The following is a 26629-nucleotide window of genomic DNA, read 5'->3' on the forward strand; positions in this document are numbered from 1 at the left end:
CTTCCTAAAACATAAGGATCAGAATAAGTTTCTGCTATATTATTAGGTATAAACAGGGTCTATCAAGTACTGGAAGAGTGTTAGTGTGGTGCTCCACTTTGAGAAACAGGTCACGGTAGCTTGGCAGCGGGATGCACAGGCATGGCCGCGCTGCTTTCGGTACCTGAGCTGGTGCAATCGGGGTTACCTCCCGAGCTCCAGCTGGTCGGGGCATCCCCATGTAGCACTTCACTGTGACATACAGATGGGAGGCATAGCGGGTATCAGAGAAAGCGATCAGCCCTTGCACTGCAAACTTTCGTTCAACTCTGTGTACTAACATTAGACCTCAGAGGAAATTCACAAGCTTTTATTTTTAACAGTGGTTTTTTCAGCTATTCTCAGGGATTCCATTAATTTTCATTATGAACTATGCATGCCTCTTTCATCTCAGGAAGAAAAGACTGCAACTGGAGGTACACGGCAGCTCTCCCTTTTTAGCTGCTGGAAATAAGTTAATAAATGCAGCCACAATACAGGGTACCATTCTCATTCCTTATTGATACCAACTATACTCTAACAATGAATTTCAAAGTGCTGCTGATGTAAACTCTACCTGAAGCCTGTTTGATCTCAGATAAGCATCTTCATCCCATTCTTCATTTCAAGAAAAGAAAATCTAACCGCACAGCAACATATTCATCTGCTTTGGGTTCAGTTCAAGATAAGCCGTGCTTTGCAGAAAACCTAATTAATATCAATCACAAGGAAAACAGAAATTGGAAGGAAATGTTCTTTCATTTCTTGATAAACAGATCACCCATGATACGTACGCAGATGGACATACCAATTTGCTTTATTATGGAAGCATCAGAAAAGAAACGGTCCCTGTAGGGAGGATTTTTTAAAGAGTAAAGGGGTAGGTGCACTCTGCCTCTGGTGTAAATAAGGGTAACTTCATTCTGTTAAACGGGAGTTGAATGGTGTAAGTCAGACCAGAATTACATCCTGCAATGGTGGGTTTAGTGGCATTTAAGAGTGTTTACTCCCAACACTGAGAGCAATAATTATTAATGATAGCGCATAAATACATTTTTTTAAAGTTCTTATAATGTATTTAATGCATTTTTTTTCTCCTTTTTCCTCCCTCCTGCCAAAAGGAAAGCCATGCCTTATGACCTGGGAGACCTTATGGGCTTAGAATAGAACCTTAAGGGATAAATATTCATATTTGGAAAAAATCTTGCAAAATCAGAGAAGCTAGCTTCTGTCACAAGTCCACTTCACATAATAGCGTTTCAGCTGACCTTTGAGGAATTTTGCTGTTGACCAGCACACTTTCCCAACCATGAATTTCAGTCTTAGGGCTGGCCATATAGCATTGGCTATATAGATACTTCCAAATGGTGTAGGACTTGCTTTAGATCTGATTCACAAAATTTTCTTGCACAAGGCAGAGTTCTGCTCTTACCAGTACTCTAGGTCATTTTGGGAAAGGGAAGGTTTTGAGGAAAGGTCACTAATCTTTAGAGAGGTCCCTGCCTTGGCCATCAATCCACCTTTAAAGTCCTTGATGTTAACATTTCAAGTGACAGTATGGTATATACCAAGCTTGGGAAGAAATACAAGCATCAGATGGTTTAGTTTTATTAAGGCATTGGCTCAACAAAGAATTCGTATCTGTAAAATATCATTCCATTTGGCCCCAAGTGAATATAAAAAAAGAAATATTCCATTTTATTATTTCCTTTGAGCTTCCCAGTACTTCCAGCTTTGTTCTAGCTTGCCCTCAGCTGTCTTCATATGATGCAACTTTTTTAGCTGCAACATTACTAGGGTTTGCCTACACAAAAACAACCAAAGGACTGAGCTGTTAATATACTAAATGTTTAAAGGAAAGGTCCAAACACTGGATCATTGGAAGGGCTGGTACACGACAGCTGAGGAAGCCCCTCTTTCTCCTCTTAACACTCATTGATATGATGGATGTGCGCACATCGTCTAATGTATTTCTGATTATGTCCCTTCACAACCTCTCCTTTCCTCCATTTAGTGATACGTTGTGTTTGCCTTTGAGAATGATTTCTTTTTGGCATCTTGTGGCATTACTGAGGAAGTTTCTGATGCAATGAATCCCTTTAAGGACACAGAAATCTGGTGCCCACACTGAAAGGACTGGTCCTTTCATTGCAAGAGGAAAAAGTAAGAGGAAATAAAAGAAAGAGCTGGAATAGCTGCCTTTAACAGCTTTGAAGGAGATATAAACACAAAGAACAGAAAGCATTGGCTAAAGATGAAGCTCCAGACCTTGGACTAATTCCTGATTCGGCAAGTAAGCCATTAGCATGCTGTTATTTAGCCACTGGTCCATAAGCTGCTGGTGGTCCATACAAGTAATTCTTGTCATTGCTTTTCGGCAGACATCATTAGCGGACTGCAAGCCAGTCCTTAGATGTTTCTGAAAATCTGTGCATCTTTAATGGGGAAAAAAAAAAATATTAAGTGGCACCACACTAGTTAATCTTGCTTTCTCCTCATTTTTTTCATTTCTTAGTGTTTATCTGCACTGACACTAAGATATGACCTATCCAGTCTACCTTTAACTGCAGAGTCTATCTAGGAGTCTAGCTGCATCAATGCCATCTTGCTGCCAAAATCCATCCTCAGATTCTCTCTTTTCTTGAACCTTGCACACATATTTTCTGCTGACGCTTCCCTAGCTGACAGATAGCTGGGATATGCCTGTGTGGTATGTCTATAGTAATAAACTATAGCTACAGCATGGACCTACTTCACAGAATGCACTTGGGTATTGTATTAAGCTGTAAATGATATGGGAAGTATGCAGATAGATGGATTTATGTTGCTATTTTTCAAGTAACAGTGGCTTTGAGGCATAGTGCATGTATCTGTCAAAATAATACACACAGTTCTGCAGTTAACTATTTACAAAGGATTAAAATTTAGCTCCTAATAAGATCTTCTCTCTGATGCTTTTACATCTGCTACCTAATACCATGAGAAAAGTCTGTACAAATTATGAAGAGAATGTAGGAATTCCTGCAGATCTGAAATATTCTGTTCAAAGGTGGATATCTGGGATAGAAAAAACAGTCCAGACAAAAGCATTTCTTGTACATTGTAAGAAGCAAAATAGAAGAAAACCTTTATTGAAGTTCAGAAGTTATTTAGACATATTTCTTATTTTGTTTGGGTTTCTGTAAGGCAAAAGAACCATAAAGCTGTAATAGTACAGCTCACGTTTCTCCCAGCACTCCAGATGAAACACTCTTGCCCTGCCAAAAAAAACCATGAGCTATCTAAGGAGAAAAGTCTGTTTGAAGGTTTCGACTATATAAAAGCTACAAGGAATCTGTATGACATTTACAGGTAAGTATTGCCTATTTGCTTTTTTTTTTTTTGTCTCTCCACCATTTTGAATGTTTCTTCTCCCCAGCCTCCTTTTGGCAGCATATGATTCTTTAAATGAGGGAAAGCAGAGACTACATGGCTTCTCCTTTGCAGCTGTGTTTCTAAGTTAGCTGCTGTTTATTTTCTAATTGGGAACCACGTTAGCATATGGACTCACCTTTGGTAAGCAATACTGTCATTCTGCACATATCCACTGAATAACTGGGATTTTGGATGCAATAATGACTTCATTAAAAACAAAATGGAAACAGACAAATGGCATTTAAAATTAGAAAGATTATAGGGGAGTTTTTACAATGAAGACTAAAAAAAAAGCTAAAAGCTGTAGAAGATCACAGGTTTCTGGATGATATGTCCTTTCAGCTGAAATCATAAAGATGCTGTATCCTCAAAGACAGAAAATATCAGAAGCTGACAAAACTTAAAACAGCTAATAGTAAGGGCAGGGTGATCAAATTAGTTCCTGTTTAAACAGAACCCAGAAAAGTGGCAACTGGACTAAGGACTGGTACTGCTTTACAAATTCTTGAAGTCTAAAAAGATTGGAGAACAGGAGTATGTGGCTTTAAACAAGGATTTGGCATGTCATAAACTTGGTGGAAGAATGATAATCAGTTACAATCACAGAGTCATTTAGGCTGGGAAAGACCTTTAAGATCATCAAGTCCAACTGCAAACCTAACACTACCAAGTCCACCACTAACCCGTGTCCCTAAGCACCACATCTACACATCCTTTACATACCTCCAGGGATGGGGACTCAACCATTTCTGCCGGCAGCCTGTTCCAATGCTTGATAATCCTTTTGGTGAAGAAATTTTTCCTAATATCCAATCTAAACCTCTTCTGGTGCAACTTGAGGCCATTTCCTCTCATCCTATCATTTGTAATTTGGGAGAAGAGACTGATACCCATCTTATGGGTATCAGAGCGATAAGGTCTCCCCTGAGCCTCTTTTTCTCCAGGCTAAACAACCCCAGTTCCCTCAGCCGCTCCTCATAAGACTTGTGCTCTAGACTATGTAACACCAGTGGGCAAAATCTGCAGGAAAGCTAAAGCATTTCTTAGAGGGGAAGGAGTGGTGCAACATGTGACAGCATTCGGAGAGTTGAATTTTATGAATAATTTAATAATATCAATAGATAGTATCGATTCTGTTCAGATGGCAATTCTGTACCTACACGGAGAAATGACAGCACTGCCTGTTGACATCAGCCACCAGTTCAGGTTGGTTATAATGCCTCATTGTGACAAACAGCATGATCAAAGAGGCTATTATGATAGGATACTTCAATTGTAAATTAGGATGTAAATTAAGATGTCACAGACACAATATGATGCCAAGGTTAAGTTTTTTGATGTAATGAATGATTGTTCAATGGAGAGGCAGCCGGGAGTCCCAGAGGAGAAAAGCAGCTCTTTACTACTAGAAGATCTGGTTCAAAATTTTGCTATCAATAAGCCAGCATAACAGTGCCTATGATGTACCTATATTCAAAAACCTTGCTTGAACAACACAATCCAACAGAAAGTGAAAATTAAAAGTGAACATTTCAAAAATGGAAATGTCACATTTTTCTTATTTAGCCTTTTACTATTTTAAGTACGCACGCAGCAGTAGGAACTCTTCTTGTTGCCCTTGATGTCCCTTGTAAGCACCAATTCCAGGTGAGCTTTCACTTTCCTAACAGCATCTTTACATGCACAGGCCTTTTGTATGTCCTTCCATAGACCGAGAAACAAAGAGAAATAAGAAACAACAGGAGTTCACGAGTGAATCTATGGCAAAATGGGAAAATTTCTAGGGCCTATGATTCACAGCATATGCATAAAAGGTCTAGAAATTATCTTGAATTTGCTGAGGATGCTAAGTTATTCAGTTTAAGGAAGACTAAAACAACAGCAGACTGTTGCCAGGGGATTCTACAAAGCCAAGCTACTGAGCAATAAAATGGCAGATATATTTGAAGTTTATAACTGCAATTTGACATGTATTTTGAAAAAAAGATCTGGACATTATATTCATAATGTTAGCTCAATGCTCTGTACTGGTCAAGCAAATAAGATGAATGGGAGGAAGCACTAAAAAGAAGATAGCAGCAGGAAACTTCATTATATCATTATTTAAACTATTGTGACCACAACTTCAATATTGCATACAGTTCTCTCTCTTCAGTCTTGAAAACTATATCATAGCATTAAAAAGGCTGGAAAGGAAGGATAATGAGAGAACCAACTTCTGTTTGAAAAATTACTAAAATGGACAAGAACCCTTTGGCCTGGAAAAGCTATAACTGAGGGACAGATGTAATGGATATGAAGAAAACATAAATGGAAAGAGGAGGCACATAGAAAATTATTATTCACTGAGTGTTATAATACCAGAAGTAAAGGACATCAAATCTAACTGTCTCAGATGACTCAAACACAAAAAGGAATTTCAGTATGCTGTGAAGAGTTAAACTGGACTTCTTTGTCACAGGAGGTCAGTGTGGTAGATGCCAATTTTTGCATGTGTTCAGAAAGCGACCTGACAGACTCATGGAAAGGAATCATCCAGAATTATTAACACTAGGATACTCACAACAAGACCAAGCTGAAGATCACCAGAAGGCAGAAGACTTTATCAAGGGAAACAGCACTGTCTAGATTTTTCCATCTAGCTCACCCTGTCCTGATACTTCTCACTAGACTTTATATTAGACATTAAAGACAGGACACACACATACACAGAGGGTACAATCAGTTCTACATTTGTGTGTGATGCCCTTATTCCATAGAACAGGAGCAATGCTCAGTCTTTTCCGTTGTCCCAATTAGCCCATTGTGACATAGAAGTAGCCTCCACTGATTTTATAGCCTGAAAGAGGCTAAATCGGGCACTAAGATAAAGAAAGATGTGTTCCTAACGGCCATTGGTCTGTCTGTCTTGAAATCAGCCCAGGAGTGCCAAACATGTGGCTGGGGAGAAACAGAAATAAAAAATAGAGGGAAATTAGTTTTCAATTGCTCATTTAGAATTGCTAGTTTCAATCAATGACAATTTTAAGGCATTAAACACATTCCAGAGTAACTTGTCAAAAAAAAAAACCCTGCAGTTGCTGACATTCTCAGAGGTTTTTTAATAAGATCAGGGTCAGTGATGGGAAATAAGCAGGAAGATGAATAGGATGTCAAAATTAAATTGAGTTCCTGAAGAGTTATCTTAAGTTCCCAGAAAAATAGAAACTCATGAAACTTTGTCTCAAACTAAATGGGAAATGCATGTTTTAGCTTAGAAGGTAGTGGGAAGGCTGATGACTGTCTTTAAAAGTATTAACAACCCATGCTATTTTAGCAGCATGAAAAACACCTTAGTCCTTTGAATTCTGGAACAGAGAAGGTTCTACTTATTTTAAATCCTAATGATTTCTGCTGCACCAAGCTCTTTCATTTTTATACAGGAAACCCAGATTAATTGTTTCAACCATCTGACTATCCATTACAATCAGAGGATGTACTTCTTGTTAAAGTTTCAGAATTGTTGAATAAAATACCATTTTAACAACCCATATGTCCGTGTTTTTGTTTTGTTCTCTTTTGCTAAATGTTGTAGCGCTTCGTCTTCTGGAGTGTAAATACACTATTGGCCAGGCTATCATTAATCATCATTGTTGTCAATGAACAAAAATCCAGTGAGGGAAAACAATTGAATGCCTAGGACTGCAGAACAGGTTTCTGAATGACCACGCTGATTAATAATGTTACTTTCATTTGGGAATTTATCTATGCACCATTTATGAATTCTGCTCAGGTCTGTGGTCTCGCTATATATTTATGCCATTGTTTAAGCTGCTCTGTCTACCTACTCCTTGGGCTCAAGGAGGCAGAATACGGAGTCTGAATAAGAGCATGAAAACTGTTATTAAAAAACATTAGCTCTTCTCCAACCAAAATCATGCAATGACTTCATCACAGGAAAACAAGTTTTCTCTAGTTGTCTGTGGATGAAAACCTAGAGTTTTAAGGACCAGAAAACCCTTTAAACAAACAAAAAGACCAAGGAATGTATAAAGGCAGGGCTACGTAAAGAAAGGGAGTCACACAGGAATAGATTTCGCACTGAAGTTGAGGACTGCCAAGCTAACAGGACCACCGGAGAAAGTGAAATAAAGAAAACGCAGCATTTCAAGGACTCACTCTGAGCTGGGTAATGCAGTCCAGCAGGAGGGACCTGGAACTCAAAAGGTCAGTAAGGTCTTGGGACTCTGAGGCAGAGGGTGGAGATGGAGATGTTGCCTGTTTTACATAAAACCGTACATCTCCTGGTCTGTGTGAAATAAACCAAGGTCATGTAGTGAGTCCTGTCTATCTGCTTCGAGTAGCTTGAAGATGTTAGACTGACAGTGAAATTGCCCTCAAGAACGAAGGTATGGGAAAGGATGTTTTTAAGCTTTTTAGGAGCTCCTTTTTGGAAGAGACTGTCTCCTATTTACAGTTAAAGCAAGAAACACATAATGTCACATTTAATAAGAGTACTGAATGAGTTAGACCCAGAAATGATGGCTGGAGGCCACCCAGGAACAAAGGAGAGCTTACAGGTCCAGAGACCCACCTTGTAGGGACATGACAGCAGCTTGGTGGAATCCAGTGAAGTGACTGGATGAGCTTCATAAAAAAACATTTGAGGTCATTTCTTAACTAAGTTCACAGTATAAATGTTAGGTCTTTAGTATCTTCTGCCATATTCCAACTACTGGCTTAACTGCACTGTTGCTGTAAGTACCTAGTAGATTGATTTTATAGTTACACTTATCTATATCAAATTAGTGCTGTTTTCTCCCCCAAAACTTGGGATTTTCATTTAGGTTCTGCTCTTAGCTGAAAACCAGCATTTTATGTCTCTTTAATCTACAATACAGTCTCTTAACTAAATGTCATTTCACACCTCCTTGGTTCTCCAATAAGGTGTTCTTGCCTTACTACTCTCTAAAAAGCACTGTTGTAGGGACTTAGAGCATCATTAGTTTCTATGCTTAAACATGGAAAATGATATATAAGAACTAAGCTTTATTATTCTTAATGTTTTCATATGCTTGCAGGGAACAGAAAGTCCACAGGGGACAGAAATAAAAATGGAAATATAGTAACATTTTACTAATATAGGAGTGGCTGTGAGAGAATGAATGTTATGCTCCTGAGCTCAGGGAATGCTCATGCAGAAAAAGACTGACTCACCTGAAATCAGAAACCAGAGAGCACCTGCATGTGCTAGCTGGGCATGCAGGAAAATGCTGTACTCCCTCACTATGTCTTCTTATGCCTCTGAACCTGAATCCCAGGACATGAGACTGCCTATTTGATAATGCAAAACATGAACTCGGATGTATCATCGCGCTATGTGATGTGTGTGTGTGGGTCGTCGTGTATTGGGTGTGGGTCCTCATGCATCGTGTCACACAATGAGGGACTGGTGGTGGGGCGAGACTGTCGGTGAGAAATGCGCAACTGCAAGGGTGCACATTCACCCACGATCGAGCTGGTCAGTGACTGCTGCTTCATCAGGCTCAGGGGCAACCTGCTGTTCCTCCTTTTTCCCCTGGAATGGGCTGCTAGTCTTCTCCTCCAGACTGAATGCAATGACATGGTGACATCCGTGCAGATTTATATCTATCTATATATAGATATATATATAATATATATAAATCTGTGTGTATATATATGTGTGTGTATATATATATATATATATATACATGAGTCTCTGAATGAGAGAGGCATCAGGCTGTTGTACTTTGTATTTACTCTGGGCCTGATAGAAGAAAGTATTCAAATGACTGATAAGTTTTCTGAGTTAACTGTTTTTAAAGAAAAGTTAGATATTCTGGGTCTCTGTGTGGGAAGTTTATTTACTTCAGTAATTTAAAATATAATGATTTTCATGGTTAATCCTGTTTCCTTTGCTGCTGCTTTATCTCTTTTGATAATGATGTAAGCTTGAATGTAAGTGTGAAGGGCATACGTTTATACCTGGAAAATCACTGAGGTCCTCTATTTGATCATGCAGATCTGTCTCACAAAGACCTGAAACCTTGAGAGGGACTATGTGCTACATTTATTCCAGTGACAACATCCATTTCTTCCATGATACTCTCATTGAAAATGAAAATTGCCTGCTTCCTAGTCCTAGAAATACATAATTTCCTGTATATTTCTTCCCCCTACTTATTTCAATCCCTTCTTCTAATCTAGCCCAGCATTATACGTATCAGCACTGGTGACAATTCAAGGAAGTGAATTTAGAGTGGCTCGCTTCACTGAAGGCCTGACTCCGCTGTTGACATCAGAGGCAAAATTCAATGATCTCATTAGTACATAGAATCTGCTATAAGTAGCTAAAGTCAGAATACAGAGAATGGGAATGGTCAAACTATCAGAAGAAATGGTTCAAGATACCTGAACACAAATTTAAAAGAAAGTCCCACAAGGAACAGAAAACTCTGGAGAAAACTGAAGTTCTTCAGTGTAGGTGCATACTGATTTTTCAGGAAGTGTTCTCAGTGAAACATTGGCGGGATGAAGGGGTTCTCCATATTTTGCTATTCTCTTTGGCTCATGAATGTCAAGGGCAGTTTGTGTTTCTTTCCGGAAACGAGATGTCCTCAGAAGTAGCTAAGCCATATGACACAGCCATGATTCATTTCTTGACTCAACTGAGTTCAGAAAGAATAATGGAGGAGGATAGATAAAGTTAGGGCACAAAATAGATCACCATTTCAGTTGGTTTGTTTGCTCTCTAAATGAAGTGGGCAAAATTCTGAATCTCAGAGAAAAAGTAGATTATGGTAACAATTTGCATAAACACTGAAAAATCAAAATTTCTCTGTAAAGCTGTAAATTAAAGGAAAAAAGAATCATTTTTCACCCACTTAATAGCTTGCATGTAAATGAATAGAATTCCATTTTTTTGTATTGTATTGCTTCTCTATTGAATTAAGTCTTTGTCCCATTTAAAAGCCCCATCTTGTTCTGTCAATCTCTGAAGCAGCTATTCAGCAGCCAACCAACACAACAGAATTTCTCTATGCTGAATGTTCTTTTTCATTTTTGCATTGTATCCTAGTCTCTTATTATAATGGTGCTGCTAGCAGAACTATAGACAAGCGTGTGTCAATATTTCTATGCCAAACCCTGTTTTATTAGTAGATGTTTGTAGCAAGGCCATTCTAATTTGTATAATCAAGATGAAGCTAAACACAATTATTCTCCATCTTGACACTAATTTCCTCTAAAAAATATGCTTTATTTTCTCAATCACTTTTAAAAGATGGACAATCAAAAGCTAAAAAAGTGCTGACATTGCAAAAGTCCATGTTGCTGGCTACTGCTCCTCAGGTAGAGAGGAACAAGAAAAAGCATAAGAGACCATGTAGACATTTAACTTGAGTATTTTGATACAAAACACTGGAGACCAGGGAACTGCTCGTCATGGCTAAAGGAATTTTTTTGTCTTCAGAATGTTTACTTCGACCTTGGTCTACAAAGTAAGAGACTATCCGTAGCTGCAGACGTATTTTATCTTCCATTTAAATGATTTTGTATGCAATTTGTATTTTACATTGTACACCGTTTTGGGTTTTGTTCTTTTTTCTGCTTTTTCCTCCTCATGAATGCAGGGAACATAAAAGTCATTTGTGTCTATGCCATGTCTATTTTCAGGAAAAGTGTTTGCTACTGACCATGGCTATGAGTGTGAAGGGAAAAGATAAGCTTGTAGAAAGTATGGCCTCATTTGCATACTATTTTTAGTAAAGACCAATTCTTTCATCTTTGTAATGACTTCACTTCTTGCACAAGGTGAACTAAAAATAGAATTTGTTTCTCCCTTGGTAGTATACAGGAATGAACTGTACTGCAGCTGTCCAGGTTTCAGATCTGCCGAGTTTTGAAGTTCAGAGCTCTTGACATTTGCAGACCTCACAGGCTCTCTTAAAATAATCCTGAGAGTTCAACCGATGACCAAAAGATTGCTTGAATTCCACCTAATACCATGGTAGATTTTCATAGAACCAGGCATTTCTTTCAATGCTGAAATTAATAGTCTAAGGTGAATCATTAGTATTGGTTTTAGCTTACAGTGATGCCTACGGGCATGAGCCTAACAGCTTGGTGCTACAAAAGAGCTCTCTCCTGTCCTCTCTTCTGTCTCCTTTTACCTCTCCTGTACCCATCTGCATTCATCCTGACCTCTTCCTTGCACTAGTTCAGATGGGTTTTGGCCTTTCCTGTGGGTTGATTTATCCACTAACTAAACAGGCGGATAACTACATTTCTGCTGACTTTTAGTTTTTTCTTGAGCCGGTGAGCTGAGTCAGTTCAGACAAGCTCTGATGGTAAATGGTGGGCACAAACAGCCAGGAGCGTTGAGGCAGAAGAAGGGGGGGGTGTTTAGGGAGGATGTCCCCTTTCTGCTGGTAGTGAATTGTAAGATTGTCTCACCCTATTTCAATGAGCTGCACCCTGTGTAATCTGCAATATAGCAAAAGTGTAACTACTGCCATTTCCCCTACGTACTGGGCCAGAATTGAGGTTCAGTGATCTTTCTGTAACAAGTGTTTGAAATATTTTCTTGCTCAACATCATTGTTCAAGTTCATAGCCTGCTTGTGAAAGCGGCTTGTTGGAACTGCCTCTCAGGGGAGCACTGGGGCAGCTGGATTATCACCACGCTGTGCAACCCAGATGATACAGCCGGTGCCGCTCCTGGACCCACACAGCTTAGCATCACGTGCTATGATCACTTGTAGGCAGCTTGTTATAAAAAAATCAAATGGCTGCTCAAATCCTTGAGCTGGAGGAGCACATTAGACCTGCCAGACTAAAGCTTCACTGTTTTTTTTTTCAGTGGGCAGAAGAGGAGGGGGCTTATGCATGAAATTTCACCCCTGGATAAATGCACACCAGGTGAAATTTGCATTTATTCATATTTTTTATCTGAATTTTGCACTAAAAATCCCCAAATGAATATGAATATTGGCCTCTGTTCACAGGCTTGCTCTTTATGCTTTCCCATGGTAGTAAATTTGACTCCTACTAACGGCAGGTGAAACTGCTCTTCATGGAATAAGAGATTGCTTAAAATCTTTAACTCTTTTCTTGATGGATTGGTGCAACCATTTGTGAATGCATATGTTTGAAGTTTCATTTACATTTTTTCATTAATAACACCATGTGATTTTTTTTACTGTATGCTGTTGCTTTACCACAAACAAATAAAGCCCTTGCTTTGGTAGGTTGATGAGGATGAACCCTCCCAGTCTTATCCCATTTCCCTGGTGATGCCAGTGACCCTTTTCTGCACCTGTTGTTATATGACTTCATTTTCTTGGCCATGGATGTCTAGAAATGTACCTAACTTTCTGGATGACAATTTCCCAGAATTACAGTTCAAATAAAATTAAGAAACAACTTTAAAGCATGAAAGCTTTCCTATTTCTGACTCTATTTCTTTGGTTATGTCATAGGAACCCATTTTTAGACATTAGTTCTGAAATACACCTCAGCTCATGAAGATATATGGTCAGCAATATGGATACAACCTTTTATTCCCTTTTTTGTTCCCTTTATTTCCAAAAGACAAACTTGGAGTTTATGCATGTGTTCATGCAGTAAAACATTGCTCTCTAGCAGTTCGTGATTTCTGCTGGTTTATTCCACCCAGAGCCCACTGTTCTGTCTCTGAGTTCATATTGCTCAGTGAGGGTATCATGTTCTGTCCCTTCCTAAGATGACTGATTAAAAGTGCAGAGTGCAGCACACTTAGTGTGACTGAAGGTCCTGGATGTTCGTTATGTGCTTGGCAGTGCAAAATGTTACCAAAATACCAAATGGAATCGGTAGCCTATTTAATGCCCTACCTTTTACATGGAAGTGTTTGTATGTTTTGTGTTTATTAATATTTCCAGTTCTGTCACACAATCTTTTTTAATGCTTAATGTCTCAGTAAATATGATTTTCTTTCAAGGAGTTACGGTCCTCTCTTTTAAGCTAACATTCAGTGCTATATTGTATTAAATGTTCATTGCTGCTTGGCAATTCCAATCAGTCAAGCACTGTCTCTCTCTTCTGTCAGTGTACTTTCTGCCAGTGGAAAATTTTAAGCACTCATTATTTTGGGTTGAAAAATTGAGAACATAAACTCTGCAGAAACAGCTAGTTGATTGACATGGTGAAATGCTCTGGAACAGAAGAGTTTTTCCTGGGAAAAAAATAGTTAATCCTAAAATCACAAAATACGTACATTTTTAAAAAAGGAGAAGTAAAAGAATTAAGTTAATTATCACACAATTACAGTAATGGAAAGAAAAAACCTAATCAGACATGAACAGCTTGTATAACCATTAACCAGGCTATGGTAAACCATTACTTAACTCTGACTTAAGAGATCCATCATGGGATTCATGGCAGCCAGTTAACTAATGCTTAAACAATGCCGCAGTAATTTAAAGCTGTGGTAAATGGCATCACTCAACCAAGCAGTCACTCTCAGTCTCAACAGTTATTTTTAACTGGTATGAAGTTATGCTAACTCCCTCCTCCTGTTCCCTGCCTAAACTGCAAATGCTAACAAGTCTTTACTAGCTGTATGACACAGTATGAAGTCCTTTACTGAAGTCCAGGCAGATGACATTCATTGCTTGGGGTTTTTTTTCTGGAAAAAAAAAAAAAAAAAAATTCTCCACTGAAGAGTAGTGTCAAATAAAGCTGGCACAATCTCCCTTGGCTGAAGCTGCACTTAATCTCTTTACAAAGATATACAACTTTATATTTATTTCCTCATTTTTAATTATTTTTCATTTTAGAAGTTGTTCAAAAAATTGTATATTATTAAGATCAATCTAACAGCTGGTAGCTATCCAACTCATTTCTTTCTGCGTTCTCACTGACTACTAATCAGTCAAACTAGGGGAGGAAGGTGAGTTGCGTAAGGGGGGTAAGAAGTTGACTAAAGTGAACGTGACCCTGGGGAGTGTTGAAGAGGTAGTGGCAGACAAGAGTGAGGCTACTGCTGGAGTGTGACAGTGGCTGAAAAAAGGCTTTGTGTTTGTTTAGTATTTTTACTTCTAACCTGAGGATCAAAAGTAGGAGTGAACTATAAATTACGCTAGTGACACAAAGCTGGGTGGTATTGCCTTTGCAGAAGAGGATCAAAATACCATGCAGGAACAGCTGGATCACTGAGGATAGAAGTAAAAAGAAACGGATGAAATTTAATAGTACAAAGTTCAAGGTCATGCAGTCACAGCCCAACAAGAATTTCTGCCAAGAACTGGTAGCCTATATTTTGGAAACAGCTGAAGAGAAAGAAAAGACTTGAAGCTACTGTCTGGTTATAGGTGAGTAGGAAAATGAAATTCCTTCTGTGTTTTGTTTGGCAGTAAAGCCACTTTCTGTGCCTTTCTTCCCACGTCTCACAAGGCATGCGTTCCTGTCCCTGCGCCACAGATTACCGCCTTCTTGCTGGTGCCAGTGCAACAGGATCGCTCTGTAAAGTAGATGATGGGAAAAAAAGAAGTTAGAAGCTGTTTCAAAAGGTGAATTGCAAAATGTCCAGTGCATACATGGAGGCCATATCATGGAGAGTACTGTGTGCAGCCCTGGTCAAACATGCACAAGAAAGATTAATGCAAGAGGCGCACGGGAAGACTAAGAGGCATTTTTTGGGGCACAGAGCTCTTGTCTTACTAGAAGATGAAAAAACTTCCTGCCTAGTTTTGCTTAGCAAAATGAAGTCCCAGAAAGCCTCAATTGCCATAAATGTATGGGGGCGGAGAAGAAAGGATAGATAAAAGGGAGAGAAAAACTATTTAAACTGTTGGAAAATGTTACTGTGACAACAAATAGATCCAAAGCAGAATTTATTTAACAAAAGTATATTTTGCCCTGTGAATCAGAATTGGGTTCCTAACCACCAGGTCCGTAAACGAGGGAGCTCTGGTCCAGAACTGTCTGCCTGGTGGAACAAAAATCTATTATTGTCAGACTGGAGATTGATTTGTTATGAAAAATTATTTGATATGGAGCCCATGATAGCAGGGGCATGAACTGTGTCTCAGAAGGCTTCCAGTCCTATATTCCTGGGCAGTAGAAAGCGTTTGATGCAGGCAATATGCAGAGGACTGATCTGTAACGAGTACCTGACAGGAGCATTTGTGCTTTAAAATTTAAAAGTTCAGAACTGGTTTTTGCTTTCAAATACACATATTTTTCTGCAGACATTGTTTTATGAGGCCCAGGGAACAAGAACTGATTCTGTGAAAACCAGCTGAAATGTTTAATATATGGCTGATTATAGGTGACATCAGTAAATAATGACACAATAATTTTCTGTATTCTGTTAATTTTTTTTTTCCCCTAGAACATAGGTATTTAGAGAATCTGGAAAAGCAGTCAATTTGAACAAACTCTCTTCTACAACTGGCAAGGCAGCACAGATGAGCTTACAAGGAGAAAATGAGACCTCTTGTGCAGATTCTGACACCCCGCTGCCCACCTCCCAGCCCCAGGTAGTGACCAGTGTCAGCACTAATGAGGCAGAGATGGCAGCACGCCTCTCTGGTAGCTGCTCTTTCTTCTTGCAGCACCACTGATGACCTCCACAGAGCGCATCTCTGACTAAGCAAGCCATTAGCGTGGAAGAATCCACCTCATGTAGCAATTCTGGGGATTCCATTGTGCCTTCCCTCGAATACCGGTGCTCCTGCTAATGAGGAACAAAGTGGTAGACTTGGCCATGCTGCCACATGGAAAAGGGGAGGGCTGGGAAGAGAGAGATGGAAAGGAAGATAACAGCCTGGTGTTATTCCAGGAGGTGTGGTGTGCTAAGGGTCAGCATGTATAATTGTCTTGTTACATCTCAAGATGATTAAAGCATCTGAAAATTAGTTTAAGATCAGTTATTGAATAGAAAGGGCTGCAAGGGAAAGAACGTCACTCTTCATTACATAGGCTTGAGATGAGATCCAAATCAGACCTGCCACATATATTGTCGCAGCTGCACATGCTTGTAGCCAGAAGAATGACAGCTTGATACCTACCTACATGTCAGTCAGTCTCTTTACCCCAAATAAACTTTTGCTTCTATGGTATCCTTTGCTTCAAAGCAATGCTGACAAGGATTTATTGAATTAACCTAAATGGCTTTAAGCCCCAATTCATGCTGGTGCAGCATGTCTCTATCAGGGGTTTGCACTGGTATAACTAATTGATTTAGTTACAGATGGGAAAATTTTCTTAACAAGAGAAGGCCTAAACTGCTGGCCAGGCTGCCTTTGTTGTTTGCAAGTAATCTCTTTCAGCCCATTGTTAGCATAAATCTGTTCTATTTTGGATTCCCATAGAGCTAATTGGCACAGGAGTCACACAATAGCATGGTTTACATTTCTTGCTCCTTTTCAAAACAGGATTGCAGGATTCAAAAAAGAAGGACTTTTCACGAGTTGTCTGCATTTCTGTGAATATTTCATTGCCTCTGTCTCAGTCCTCACGTATAGTGTGGAAGAGCAATTCATTTGATAAATGAGCTTTTTCTAATTGGGCGCAGAGGGCAGAGTGTGCGGTTCTGCTCCCAGAGTGGCTGGACTGGATGCACAGCACCCTTTGAATCACATTTCTGATACAAAGTGTTATATTAACAGCTGCTTCCTTTGGCTACCCTGTAATACTCAATATCTATTTTCTCCTGTTGATCTCAGGGCTGAGCTTATCTGCTACCCTGTCCATGTGAGCTCAGCTGAAAACCTGTGCACATGTGTGAAACCAACATAATGAAATCCAAGTTGATGTTCACAGAAAACGTACATGTTCTCACCTGAATGAAATTAAATTGAAAATTAAAACAACCTTTTTGGACGGAATTACATATGAGGTCCAAGTTCCAGTAAATCAGGTTTGGAGGCTTGTTATATACCGGTGTAGAACCTGGGACAACTGGATCTTGGTCCTATTTATTTTATACACATATTTGTAACCACAATGAGTTACTGAAAGCTTTCCTATTTATTTTAAAAGACACTGGAATTTGGGTTCGTTTTTTTTTAGCCCATTTATGCACTTTCACATCTAGTACTCTTTTCAGGGGAACAGTGCTGAAATCTGGAGACAGTGATACAACCTCCAGTAACCTTCAGCAACCTCCAGCAACCTCCAGCAATCGCTATCACTCCTCAAAATGAATGACGTTTTAGGAAACTTTTTGCATAGGATAGTATGGAGCATTAACAGCTCATTTGGCTCTGTTTGTTACCTCTCCCAAATTTGTTTTTTTTTTATTATCAGCTTGATTCCTCTTCAGTTCTGGTCTGTTGTATTGCTCCAGTAATTATGAAGTAGAGGTGGTACAACTGAATGGGCCCATACAATTCATACTGGTTTAGGGAGTGTGTAAGCATTGGAGTCTTTGCCACAGCAAGAACTGTATTTTCCTTGAGATCATTTATGCTCTTCGTATATTTGAACAGTATCCATTTTGCAGTCTAATCCTACGAAGAAATGGTCAGAAAGTGGGACATTACAGAAGCTGATAAAGAGAGATTTGTAGGTGGGTACCTCGTAGCAATATTTTATTTGCCTAAATCATTAACCTATGTGTCTAAAATAGTTTTAAACTGTTCATAGAATTGAAAAATAAGGTGTTTTCAAAAGAAAATAAACACGGGTAGGAGATTTTTTACTATGCTAAGTAGTCTTGTTGCTGCCTTTTTGCTCAAACTAATTCAAAAGAAAACAGTGTTTCCATATCAGGAACAAATAATTCCATTCTCTAAAGTATATTGTTATGGCCATATCCTTTTTTTCTTATTTATTATAAAAAATAGACATGAATAAGTAACGCAATTTTCAAGGAGAAGGTGTTGCTGCAGCCCAGAAATGTGAACTTTTATCATACAATTTTGTATATTTCAAAGGCTTCTGAAAAGTAGCTAAAGGAACGGTTGATAGTTGGAGAAGGAATTGGGAAGTATCTTGGCTCACTTACCAGATTGTGACTAAAAGCCCGTGTGTACCCTTTTCAGACATAGATTTCACACTGTTGTTCAATTCTTATACTGCTTTTCCAAAATAAATGTTAAAAATTGTTTCTAAGTAAGTAGACTATGCAACAATTTCAAAATTTATTCATTTGCCAATCAGTAGCTCAGAAGTAAATTCTCTCTGCAAAGTCAGTCAAAAATGGCAGAAACTACTCACTTACATGATTTGGATATAAATATAGATTTTATTTTTCATTGCAGGAAACATCCTACCATTTCTAACAAAGCTGATCATTTTTCAATGCTTGTGTGGTTTGTATCACAGTTTTTTCTCTGTATTAGGAGTGTCTCTGGCTACTTGACGTGACGAAGTGCAAGTTTTAGTTGTGCAACAGCCAGAAGTCAGGCATGGGCTGAAGGAACAGAATTCATGGCAATAGGCATCGATGTTCCTTATACACCAAACGATGCAGTTAGGCTCCAAGGATGGGATTTATAACAACCACCATGGTGTGGGGGGAAGATTTAAGACAGGCAACAGCATAAGCTGTTTCTCCATCCATCTTTTATGATACCAGGCCTTTTGCAGTTCTTCTGTCTCAGCTATTTTAGCTTGCTCTCACTTCATTTTTCCTGATTTCCACACTCTGTTTTCCCTAAATCCTCTGTTTTATACACTCAGTGCTGAATAACACCATGAGGAGACTTTGTTCCTATACATCTCCCAGTCTTTCCATAAGCACCCCACATTATGTTATACAGCAGTGAAGTCTCATGCGAGTGAAAGGTCAACAATCTCACGGACTTCATGAGAAGTTCTGCTTTCTGGATGCCCACATTTCTCTCTCACCCATCTTTTCTGCTTTTTCTGCAAGAGAAACTCCTGCTATTTCCTTAGCTAAAGGAGAACTAAGGTTAATTATGCAGGCACCAGAAAGCACTTCAGGAGTGAGTTTGTGCTGGGTTGCTTGCTACCTCTTGATGACCTACAGCCCCCCCGTCTTTGAAACAAATTCCAGCCTCTGAGGACATGCACAAAGGAGAAAATGGGGCTCAATGGGGAGAAGGCTGAAGGAAGCAGGAGCTGGAAGAGATCTTCCCTTTCTCTGCTGGAACACCCAAGGATGAGTTTCACACTTTCCTTGGGCCAGGGAAGCAGAGAGGAGATTCACTGATTTGTCAAGTCATTGAGGACATCTGTGCCAGGATCGTAATTCAGGTTTTCCAAAGCCCACTGTAGTGTCTGCTCCAGTTCATCATGCTCTCACATCTTTTCAGTGCAAAATAGATCCTCACTTCTAACCTATGGGCTACAGATCTCCTGACCTATACATCTCTGGGCACCCACAGAATTGCTAAATAAATGAGGAATAGAGTCATCATCACAATAACTATAACATTTGTTGACTACAGGAGTCAGACGTACTATGGAGGTGGGTTTACCAAGGAGGCTATTAGTAGCTCCAATTCGGATGTGCAGGCCTCACATCTAAATTGCACTGGCTCTAGCCACTATATCAATACATACCATATATTGTAATACACGTTATATCTTCTACAATAACATATTGATGTGAAATATATGATATATTACATGTGTTCTATAAAACATAATGTGACATATTCTTTTTCAATAAACAAGGTAAAATGACGCTAAAAGAAAAAGAAAGGATTTATACTTGTTTAAACTTCACGTAATGGCTGTGTCCTTGAGCAGCCAATACAGATTGTATTGAAAAAGATTAATCCATAAATAAAATTAAAAGAATGCAGATGCATAAAGCACAGAGGACAGAGAGTGGCTCTCTGGAATCTAAACTCACATGCCCCTTTCTTACTTCTGATCTCAGTTAACATGAGTAAATTAGGTTGCTGCTTTTTCATCATCTGTGTTCAGGTCAATGTCAAGGACTATTAATAATCTCTCAGAACATGTTTTATAGTAGAAATATCTGACCAATGTGGAAATGAAAAAGGACCCTCTTGGCACCTCAGGCACGTGTGGAGGGAGAGCACAAGAGTTTATAGGGTGATCTAAGCAGACCAGCTGGAGAGTAAGTGGTTGGCTGAACAGCTGATGTGAGAAGTAGCCATCACAAGAGCAAGTACAGGTCCTGGATGCCTGTGGAATGAGATGAGGAAGTAATTTTCTTCATATACATACTCTCATCCTATGAAGACTTGTTTATGTATAAATTTCATGTCAATTAGTAGCCCTACTGGCTTCATTAGGACTACTTATGTGTTTAAGATTAATCACACACTTATGTTTTCCCCTGCTGAAGATAAATTTTCAGGAAAATTGTTCTTAGAACATTTTTCACCTTACATTAATGTACTGCCTCAGATCTGAGATCTATAGTATTGCCTACCAGTGTAAATACAGGTCACCCACAAATCACACCACAAATCACCCAGCATTGGATCTGCTTCGTGGGAACCAGGTCAACACCTGGGCCTGCAGCCCTCGGCTGAAGGTGGAGCAGGACACACTGGAGTAAGGGAATGGCAGAGGGTGAAGGTGAAAATAGCAGGAAACTGAAAAAAGAGCAAAGGAAAGTTGGCTAGAAGAGCTCCTGGGGGCCAAGGAGCTTTGAAAGAGTGGAGAAATATAGCAAGGCAGATGTATATGTTATCTTTAACATCAGCCTTTTCAACAGGCAAAAATTAGCACTGGTTTAATATTGGAGCCATGCTATATTTGTTTCTACTGCATTAAAACACCAAACATCTAATGTGCAGTGTGGTAACACAGAACCCTTTGTTACAGAAAAAAATACTCTCTTCCTTGAATTAGTAAAGTTTTATTTGTTTATTTTCAAAACTATAAATATCTATAGATGCTAGCAGTCTAATTTCTAAGTGCCTGACTTCTGAGTAGAACCTAACACCCCTTCATAAGGATCTAAATTCCTTGTTCTTCTTGAACACGTCAAGCTGCAGTGGGTAGGAGGTGACACCTGGGAGTGTGACCCCTTCCCTCCTCTGGTACCCACTGCTTCACTCCAAGTGATGGGCAAGTGCCTTCTTCCACTAGGAATCCTCTACTGACAGCAGTCTTCTGTAACGATTTCTTCAAAGAATTGATCCCAGCTCTCTCTTCTCTTTTAACATTCAGGCAGGGAGAGGTGGTTTCCTCAATTCCTATTAGAGATCAGAGCACTCGCTGAGGAAGTGAGACACCCAGGCTCAATACCTTCCGCAGTATGAAATGGTTCAAGCACACGTCTCTCTAATTAGTGGGGAATGTGCAAAAAAGCCTCTTGAAACTCTTTGAGAATTTCAAGGTTCGGCTGAAAGAGATGTAGCACACTTACCGGAGGTAGCGCGGACTGCATCCCCTGCGGGTGCTGTGCGCAGGAACCTTGCTGAATGCTCTAACCAGCAGACTGTTTTGCAAATAGGACTTTCTAAGGAGAGGTGGAGTGTAGCTGGTGCTTTGGATTGCGGTGGAGCATTTGGTGGGAGATAAGCATTCATTGCTCCAGGACATGCACTTACAAGCATATCTGGGAAAATAAATGCTGGGAGAACTTGCAGATGAAGTAGGGATATGCCTGATACTTCTGGGTCCTTCAATAGACCTTTGGTGGGTTTAGAGCCCCTAATTTAGAGATAAGATGTTGCTGGACTGGGTCTTCCCAACATAAAGCTCAGATGGTCAGAAAAACTGACCAAATGCATTTAAATAAAAAACTTAAATGAAAATGTTTTTAATTCATTCCTTCCTCTTCTCCTTCTTTCCTTTTTATGTCCTCTTATGAATTTGAACTCTTTCTCAGAATTTGTCTCTGGAGGGCTCCTCTATCTCACTCCTTAGGTTCCTCAGACTTAGAGAGAAATATAAAGACTATTTTTACTTCTACACTGGGATTAATAGAATCCAGCCTGTCTAGCTGCAGGGTAAATCAGCACAATTTCCCTCTGTGCCACATGCCAGTGGTTTGTCATAGACGTGCTTAAGCCGCATCATTAAATGTAGCTTGCAGTACATGCTGTGTACTAGTAGTGGTGAGCTAAGGGGAGAAAGATACAAATGATGACCAAAAGGCTAAGAAAGACCCACTTTCAAACATCCTGTGACCATATCCCCAAACTGAGAGCAGATCTGCTTTGCTGATCATAAATGTTATATTATTTGGATGGACTCTTTAAACCCTGCCATTTTTGGCATTTAAAAATAAAAGGATAAACAAAAACACATCTGGTCTGCAAATGTGCATGCCATGTTTGAGCTTGATGCAATTTCGAATTAGTTGTTAAACATTGAAAATCAGGGTTCATAAGGGAAATGCCTACTCAGCTGATTGTAGTGCAACTGGTGCAGCTATAATAGACACCAGACACTCCTGGAATAGCAGATAACTGTGTATGGCTACACAGGCATAGACGGAAAGAAAAGCCAGATGGTGTACTTAACTGCACTTAAAATCTGATTGTGTGTGTCAATAATGAATGCCCAAATCGGATTCTGTCATAAAAAAACAACTATATGTGCATACTAGTAGAACAAATGCAGCCCTATAGAAAAAAAATGTGTGGATTCCATCACTGTAATGAAGGTTATTATGATGATCGGTTATTTCGTATTTGTTGTAGGTTTTTAAAGTCTTAAATATTGAATATGTTACAATACAATAACAAAAATAAGTAAATCATAGAGGCAATTCTGACAAATAGAAAATCATTATTTACAGCCAGTTTTCTTAAAAATAGAAATGGTATCTGTTGCTCAGATTGCTGGCAAAAGTAGCTAGATGCTACAGTCTTAAAATACCTGCCTTCCTTGGACATCAGAATGAAATCCTGGCGGGGTCAGCTGAGTCCTTCATCATTTCAAGGTAGATTAAGTTGTTTATTATGGGTAAGAGTTAGGCCTGGTGGTAATCGATGGAAGCTTTACTGTCAACCACAGCATCATACCTATAAACAGATATTTCATGTAAGACTTTAAAATAAAGAATTTTTACTTTTCTGTATGGAAATTAAGGTTCCCATGGTTATTCTGTCTTAGAAAAAGAATTTTCTTGGCTCAATTAAATAAGAACAATTAAAGAATATAATTCCCTGTAATTCCTCCATATGCCTGCTCCATTTCTCTCTCCCTCTTTCTGTAATGGAGAGATTCTGAACCCCATACATTGAGTGTATTTACTGTTGGCAGCCCCACTGATTTCAGCAGGAAAGCTTTTGGAGTGGGATGCTCATCAGTGTGAGTAAAGTTAGCAAGAGCTGGCCATAAATAAGCACCAAATTCTGTCACACTCAATCATGTTAATCAGATTTGTCTCAATATCTTACCTGCATATGTTCAGACGGCATGGTATGCAACGATACTAGCCCAGATACATTGGCTAAGGCCAATTTAGTAAGCATTTCCTCTCATGGTGTTTTCTCTCTGCATGGAGTGCCATGCAGACATATTGTCCTAATGCTTCCACTTCGGGAACTAGCAGTTTCCTCTAGCTGGAGTAATAGCAGCTTAGGTTGCGATGACACTCATAGAGTTTAGGCTCTCAAATCTCTAAAGTACTTTTGAAAATTGTATGCAATATTTATTACCCCTTCAAATTGTAATTCAGTGGAGTAGCAGAAGAGAATCCGACTGCCTTTCATTACAGTTTCCTGACCTTTTATCTAATGTAAAAACCTATTTTTAATTGCTGGTATCTTTGCCAAACCTTAAGAATTGCCTTGTAAGGCCTTAAATGAGCCCCAATGGGTGTGAGCATTATGACATTGTCTAATTACATGATCACATTTGAATTTTGTTCTAAACTGTGCTTCAGTCTGTGCACAGGACAGAAGGAGCTTAGTGCAAAAGCAAATATTCAATTTTAGTTCTCTTCCCATTGCTCAGTATGTCCCCCATGCCTTATTTACTGCACAATATCCAAACCCTGCTATGAAGATAATGACTATGTCCCTTCCAGGTTTTTTTACGGTGCCTGTTGCTATAGCACCTGAACATTTTACAAACTTTAATGGATTTATATGCACAAAACCCCTCTGAGGTGAGAAGTAGTAGTATTCCATTTTGCAGATGCTGAACTGAGACACAGAGAGTTGAAAATAAAAACCCCCAGCCCTCTAATATGTCAGATTTGAGGTGATGAGGTCTGAATTTTTGGTGTGCTACTTCATATATTCAAAATTGCACTGCACTACTTGTATACCAGAGGTATCAAATCAGTCACTCAGAAAATCAGGAGTGAACAAATAGTGTAAACAGAAGACTTACTTATATAAATAATTTGCCCAGTACATATGGCAGTGACAAAAATCCAGCTTTCCAGACCATCATTCCATTGTCTTAACTTGAGACCATCTTTCTCTTCCTGAAATCATTGCCCGAGCAACCCTTTTTTATAGCAAAGACGCATAGGTCCTATGGGCAACATGCTTCACTATAAAGCAAGGCAGGTCCAAATCCTTCTCCCAGCAGAGCAGAAGGAAACACTGCCAGATCTGCAGGTCAGCTGGAGACAGGGTTATTTAAGGAGAGCTCAGAAAGTGCAAGGCTGTGGTGGAGATGGTAGATAAGTGTTTTGCTTTGATGCTCGTTGTAGGAAGACTGAGGGAAGTCCCAAACCCTTTGAGAGGACTCAGCAAGAGATCGTCTGAAACAGAAGAAACTGTGGAAGAAGTAATCAAATAAAGAGAGAGAACAAACACCAAGAAATCGCTGAGACTGTACGATATTCACCCGAGTCTTAAGAGAATTAAAAGATGAGATATAGTTGAATTATTGATGGTGGTGTGTAACCTTTCTCTTAAGGTTTCACTCGTTCCTGAGAAGGGGAGAGTGGTGAATGCGGCACAAATCTTTGAAGGGGTTTCTAGGGAAGATCTCCAAGCCTGTGAGCCTGATGTCTGCACTTGGTAAATTAATAGAAGCCATGATAAAATATAGAATTAGTGGAAATCTGGATAAATCTGAGTTACTGGAAAGATAAAACATAGTTTTTATAGAGGCTAGTCCTGGCTTTCAAGCAAAATGGAAGTCTCTTGAGGGGACAGTGAGCAAGTCATTAAAGATGATCCTGTTGCTATAATCTGCCTGGATTTCCAGAAGACTTTTGACAAAAAGTCCCTTACCATAGTATTTTAAGGAAATGAAGCTGCCATATCATAAGAGAGAAGGTCCTAGCTTGGATAAATAATAGGCTCAGAAACATAAACAGAAGGTAGGACTAAATGCTTGGTTTTCAAAACAAAAGGAGGGCTCCAGGCCTCTTCTAGGACCTGTGCTATACAATGTATCCATAAGTGACCTGGAAAGCACAGCAAACAGCAAGGTGACAAAACTGGCTGAGCTGAGGGAGTCAGGCCCTAGGCTGGCTATAAAAAATTGCAGAATGGGATTATGAGACTAGGAAGTAAAATAGCAGGTAAATTTCAATATAGATAAAGTGGCGCAGATGGGAAATAATAATCCTAAATTTACATACTAAACAATTTCCTCTGACCTGCCTATTACACCTCAAGAGTGAGACCTTGGGTCTTATCACAGAGCGCTCCAGAAAAACATCAGCTCAGTGCTCAGCAACTACCAGAAAAGCAAACTGGATTTTAGGGGGAAATTAGGAAAGGAATGGAAAGCAAAACAGCAAAACAGCATTACAGCTCTGTAGCTATCGTCTAACTGCACCCTGACTACTGTGTATCATTCTTGTCCTCTTGTTCCAGAAGTGTGTGGTAGGACAGAGAAAGATCTGACGAAGGGACTCAGGCATGATCAGAGTCACGTGTCTGTGTCAGGAAAGGTGAAATAGAGTGGGTTTCTTCTGATGGGTAAAGAGAGGACCTGAGTGTGGGGAAGAGATGTGTTTGAAGTCATGAATGCTGTAGGAAAGGTGCAACTGGGAATTGACTGCTCACTGCCTCTTCCAGTACAGGAATCAAGGGGCCATGACCTGTTTTCCCTTGTAGGTAACAGACCTGTAGAGCTCCTCACTGAAGGATGTTGTGTGCCTAAGAAGCTTCAAGAGGAGACTGGGAAAGCATTTGGAAGAGGGACGTGTTGTGGTTGACAAAACAGAGAAACTACAGCAGGTGCAGGATTCCCCCCAGCTGAAAAGTGTCAGAGCTGAGAGACTGCTGGGGGAGAGGCTGGCTGGGTTTGCCCTGTGTGACACCTGGCCTGGGGTGTCTTCACCTACAGCACTGCTGGAGGCAGAGTACCAGGCTGGCAGGACCCTGCTCCGGAGC

The sequence above is a fragment of the Platalea leucorodia genome (assembly GCF_965183815.1).
Source record: "Platalea leucorodia genome assembly, chromosome: 6".
Taxonomy (NCBI): Eukaryota; Metazoa; Chordata; class Aves; order Pelecaniformes; family Threskiornithidae; genus Platalea; species Platalea leucorodia.